The sequence below is a fragment of the Marmota monax genome, unplaced genomic scaffold (assembly GCF_021218885.2).
Source record: "Marmota monax isolate L192 unplaced genomic scaffold, Marmota_monax_Labrador192_F-V1.1 WCK01_AAM20220418_F8-fsc00009, whole genome shotgun sequence".
Classification (NCBI taxonomy): Eukaryota; Metazoa; Chordata; class Mammalia; order Rodentia; family Sciuridae; genus Marmota; species Marmota monax.
In genome coordinates, this window is record NW_026694710.1 from 2,678,195 (window position 1) to 2,683,853 (window position 5,659).

A 5,659-nucleotide genomic window follows, 5' to 3' on the forward strand; every position below is an offset into this window, starting at 1 on the left:
TGCTCAAGGACCAGGGAGGATCCAGGTTTAGGGTGTTCCCGGTTTAGGTTCCAGGTTTAAGATTATTCCTGCTGGGAATAGGGCGTATCCTGCTGCCTGAGTTCCCCTTGGCCAGCCTGACTTGAGTCCTGCCAGGAACATGCTTCTCCGTGGGTGTGTCCTATTCTATCATATTCTGAGTAGTTTGGCATGACTGCAGGGGACCCACTTATGGCTGGTAAAACTATTGCAGAATTTGCATGATAATAACAGTACAAATGATTGTATGCATTGAAATGCTATTTCATATTTTATGTTTGTGATTTATATATTATATAGATTACAGCCAAAAAGAAGATTCAGGAAAAGGCATTTTAGTCCAGAATTAAATTAATTTATATTATCTATTAATGTAAACGTATCTCTAAATCTTATTTGCCACACAAATATGTATTTTGAGGTCATATTTTGTCTAACCCTCAGTTTATATCTAGGTCCGCATATTCAAATTTTGCTTAAGAACTGAATAAAACTTACAACTTGCAATTTTCTTCTGAATTATCTCTTTAAAGAATTACATTTTAAAAGAAAGAGTACCTTGCAAAAACAAGCAATTTTTAAAAGTCTTATTTATTTTTTGTAATTCTAGCAAAGCTCATTGTGAGCAGAAAAATAATAATAGAATCATAGGCCATATTCTTTTAAAATCAGTTTTATTACTGCATGCTATGACTAAACTAGGTTAACCAAATATTGCCTAGCAGAGGAAACTGCTTTAATGATCAAGTAAGGAAGGATTGTAATTATCTCTGAAAAACTTTTACATTATTCATTTGCTTAGCAAGCCACTATCTCCCTAGGAAAAAAATATTTTTTTTTCAGTTTTTCACACTCCCTATCCCTACAATTAAAAATTCCAGATAGTCTGCCAGTTCAATTAAACCTGATAATCATACAGATTAAACAAATAAAGATACACAAGCTAAATATCCATTTGTTGCAACTATGATTGAAAATGGCTGATTTTTTTTCCCCTAGCCTTTTTATTTGAACCACTTTAGGGTAAAAAAGTGAATCAAGCTTTTCACATTTCTATATCTGAAGGTGGTGAAAGTATTTGTTGTATAACATCAGGAATGAAGAATCATTCTGAGGATAGAAGCCAGGGCAGAGCCATCACTTCTAAGGGCAGAAATAAAGATGAGGTCAGTTCTTGAGGGAGAGGGCAGAGCAGGCAACTGACCCACTGCAGAGGAGCAGAGAAGGCAGGACTTGCTGCTGCCTGCATCTCTCCTGTAGCTGCTGGCTTTACAAAAGTCACTGTCAATACCAACTGGAAAGGAAGGATGAAGAAACGTGACAGAGGTGTTTTTAATATCATTTCACATTGCAGTGTTAATTGGGCTCATTTCTGACAGGATACTTATAGAGCCATTACTACAAGGTTTGTTACAAAAGATGTATAGCACAGCCTGGAGACTGTAGTTAACAATACCGTATTATATATTTGAAAATTGTCAAAAGGGTAGATCTTCAGAGTTCTTAGTATATAAACAAATGGTAACTGTGTGAGATGATGATGTGTTAGCTAGCCTAATTGTGGTAATACTTTCATAATGTATGCCTTAATAAAAACATCAAGCTGCACACTATATATATAAAATTCTTATGTGACATTTATACCTCAACAAAGCTGAACAAAAACAAAAAAGAAATTTAATAGAGCCCATATAGCTCACTTTTGTTCTCTTGTAGCTATATTTTTTAAAGAGAAACAGAATAATTTAACTTAATAAGATTTTATGAAATCTCAAATATTACAAAATATTATCTTTTTTACCATATAATAAAAAATTAAGAAGTTACCTGATTACAAAAAGAAATTATTAAAAGATTTCCCCCCAGTTATGTATGTTGTTGTGATCCATTTGGGGGAGACTATAAAGACAACAACTTAACCAAAAATACACTATGCTACTAGTTAGTAAATTAATCACCTGACCCCAAATTTTCTGGAACTCCAGTGTTTAATTACTCCTTTTTTCTTTCTTTTATTTTCTTTTTCTGCCACAGTCAGGCTGGGCAAAATAACTGGGAGGTGACAAGCAACTTGAAGGTTGAAGCTGGAACTACTTTATTGCGAGTGAACTCAGCAGGAACTGAGAGAGAACTCACAGTAGCAGGCACCGGAGATAGCAGGAGCCTCCTCTCTGCCGGACAGCAGAGGTATATATACTTAACTAATTACTCACAGCTTGACATAATTAACATCATCTAGATACAGCAGTCAGCCAATAAGGAATCCTCATCATCTTAATGGCTCGCTGGCATTGCTTCACAAACCACTTCTCCTGGCAAAGTGCCAGGTGCCATCTTGACTTGGTTTGCATTGCATCCCCAACATTTTTCTTTCTTTTTTTTTTTTTTTTTTTTTTGGTTTTTATTGTTAATGCTGCTTTTTTTTGTTTTGGTTTAATTTGCTCCTTGTATTTGCAAAGAAACACTTTTCAAACCCTGACAATTTGCTTCCTATATTTTTTTTCTCCTTAGGTTCTCTTAATCTCTTATCAAATTTAATTTTCTACTAAAATATTTCCAAAATATCAGAATTTTATCTTTGCAATTTCCAATTATTTTGCATGAGTAACAGAACAAACATGTTAATTCATTGATGAAATGAAGGATTTTTTCAATTAAGGAAGGATTGTAATTATCTCTGAAAAACTGTGATTATTGAGATTGCTCAAACTATATGCATAATCTCAAAAATATGGTTTCTTTAGTTTTACTGTAAAGATCTTATTATGTCAAAGCATACTGTGTGGTTAAGGTATCACAGAATCTATCTCTTCTTAATAAATTCTATTTTTACTTCTAAAGTACATATTCAAAAACATGAAATTGATAAGTAATTTCTCAAGCAATGAGAAATTAATTGGTACAGTTCATTTATTGCTTCCTCTTTGGGGTTGTTTTCACCATTAGCTTATCTAATGCAGTTATAATTTAAAGTAGACAGTCTGCCAAAAGATATTGATAATATTTTTTCTAATCTCATTGGAGACACAATGCAGCTGCCAAAGATTGTATCAATACAAAACAGAGATCTAGAGTAGTTTTATGTTGTATTTTTTTTTTTAATATTGTCCTCAATTCCCTTGGAAAGTTTAGTGGGCTGGGCAGAGGGGAGAGAAGAGAGAAGAGAGAGGGAGAGACTGATTGATTCCTGAGTATGAGAGTAGAATTACTGAATTAGAATCTCTTGAGACTGGGCTCTGCAATTCTGCAATTTGCATTTTAAATAAGATTCTCAATTGATTCTTATGTGCTTTAATGTTTGAGAACCTCTAGTTAAAGAGAATATTCAGGGGCATCATTCAGCCATTTTTTTTCTACAGGTCCAGAGAGGGGGTTTAATTTAAGTAGGCAGCTGTAATTTGCAAAATGCATTTGAGTTAACAAAGACTGATAATTGATTCTGTGCTTACAGAACTTTAAGCACTTGCATAATCAAAGACTAAAGAATTGAAAGAAGATACCATTTGGGGTCTTCCCAGGAGAATTCCCAAAGCCCGTTACTTCCATTGGTCGCAATAATATTCTTTTTTAAGTTTTATTTTTACATTCTCCATCCCTTATCACCTAATATAGTTAGTAACCACAACTATCTTAACATCGAATGGGAATTGTGTTTGCTCTATTAATAGTTTCCAGCTTGAGCATTGAGGCCTCTCTTCTGGGAGGGTAGGATGGGAGGCCTGGGAGTTAAAATATAAATTCATTTCATGATACCTATTGCCTGTAAATTTAAAACAATTTTTTTTCTTTTTTTAATACTGACACAGGTTTCACACAGTAAGGCCTAAAGGTCTTAAGTTTTCTTCTCATGATTACCCTCATAAACCCTGTGTCTGCCTAGCCACAATAAGTTTTACCAGTCCTTACAGTATCTTTGTTACTTATTTTCTTAAAATATCTTTTAAAAAGCAAAAAATGAAGTACATTTAAACAATAGTATCAATGCACGAATTTGAAAGAATGAAATAATTCTACAAAATTTTAATGAGAAAAAGTCCCCCATGATGCTTTTTGCTTCCTATTGAGAGGAAGCATCTACTTTGGACAATTTTTGCTTTGCTCTTTTTTGTTATACTTTTATTTCAGAATAATATGATCATTCTCTCTCCACCTTTTATACTTGAATAGATAATAATTTAGCATTTCTTTACAACTCCTTTTCCACCATCATATCTCCAACTCATCCATTTCTACAAAAATACTTTTGATTTTGAATATATTATTATATACATAGCTTCTGTTTAAACAAAATTCTAGATAACAGGAGATCTCTAAATAAAAAGATCTATTTAGTTCTTACAGAGGCTAGAATGAAAAAGAAAACACTAGGTCGTCGGCAATTTCTGTTAATCATCAGCAGCAGGGCCAGGTAGCAGTTGAATGATGAAATGGACACTGCCCTAACTCACTTGCAGCTACTGTTCTTGATGCCATCCAGTACTGGCCAATAAGGTGCCACTGGAGATGAGATGAGACAGAATGAAGGAGTGCAGACCATTCTTGCACAATGGTTACAGCTTATGGAAAGTTTTCTTTTTCTTTCTTTTTTTTTAAGTTATAGATACATCTTTATTTTAAAATCTCATTTGCCAATTTAGCGTTTTCCACCAACTCGGGGAGCAGAAACCTTCACAGGTTTCACAATCTTTTGCTTAGGTGCTGCCTTTGTGGAAGGAAGACTTAGCAGCAGCCATTGCCATCTTTTTAGATACCTGCTTAGCCTCTTTTGCTTCCTTGACAGCCCAAATAACTTGCTCTCATTTGAGCCTTTCTAACTTCTGGTTTCTGATTCCTCTTGGCCATGATATCCGCAAAGGATGCACTAGTAATGGCCTTCTGAAATTTGACTGCACTTTGGGTTCTCTTCTTTTGAATTTCTTCCAACTGGTCCTTTTTGTACTTTCTTCTGTAAAGGACAGTCCAGTTTATCTGCCCAGGATTCCTCTTGGATAGGAAAGCCAATTCGCATTTTGCATTAAGAAATTGGAAAACCTTTCCATGGGTCCTGGCATAGCGTCTCCCATGTCCGGGGTATATCTTGTATCCCCTAAAACTGCACAGCTCTACCCTATAACGAAAAGTGAAAACCCATTAAGGGGGCTGTTTACAGCAAGTTATTAGCCATGCCCAGGACGCTGCAGCGGGTTCTGAGGGAGGATGGAAGCAGATTGGAATTCAAGCTTTATTATGGGAAGTTTTCTACGTCATGAGTGTTTGCAGGGCTGCTCATTATTTTACTGTCTAGTCATTAGTTTTAGAATAGGGTGGTTGTGTGTGTGGGGGGGAATAAGTAATGGCAAATGAATTCTCCTGACTTTTAGGTTGAAACCATTGAATTAAGGAACAGATAATCATGACTGCTCCCAGAAGAGATATATAATTAGGAGAGCAAATAGTAAAGTGGAAAGTAATGTAGAATGTTAAGCCAGAAAGAAAGCTGAAATAAAAGTGGTAAAATATACAGAAGGAAAGCAAAGATTGATGAACACTAGATCTGGCTGTGGTGCATGTGCTAGTAACCAGAAAATTCCTTGCATCCTCATGCCTTAAAAAATTCACACTCTATGAAAAGGGCTCCTACTAATTGCCTTCATCCTAATTC

At 35.0% G+C, this 5,659-nt stretch overlaps 1 pseudogene; it reads right to left on the reverse strand.

Annotated features, from left to right (window-relative positions):
- Positions 1–4,651: 4,651 nt before the first annotated feature.
- Positions 4,652–5,265, reverse strand: LOC124078821 (large ribosomal subunit protein eL24-like; annotated as a pseudogene).
- Positions 5,266–5,659: the final 394 nt, after the last annotated feature.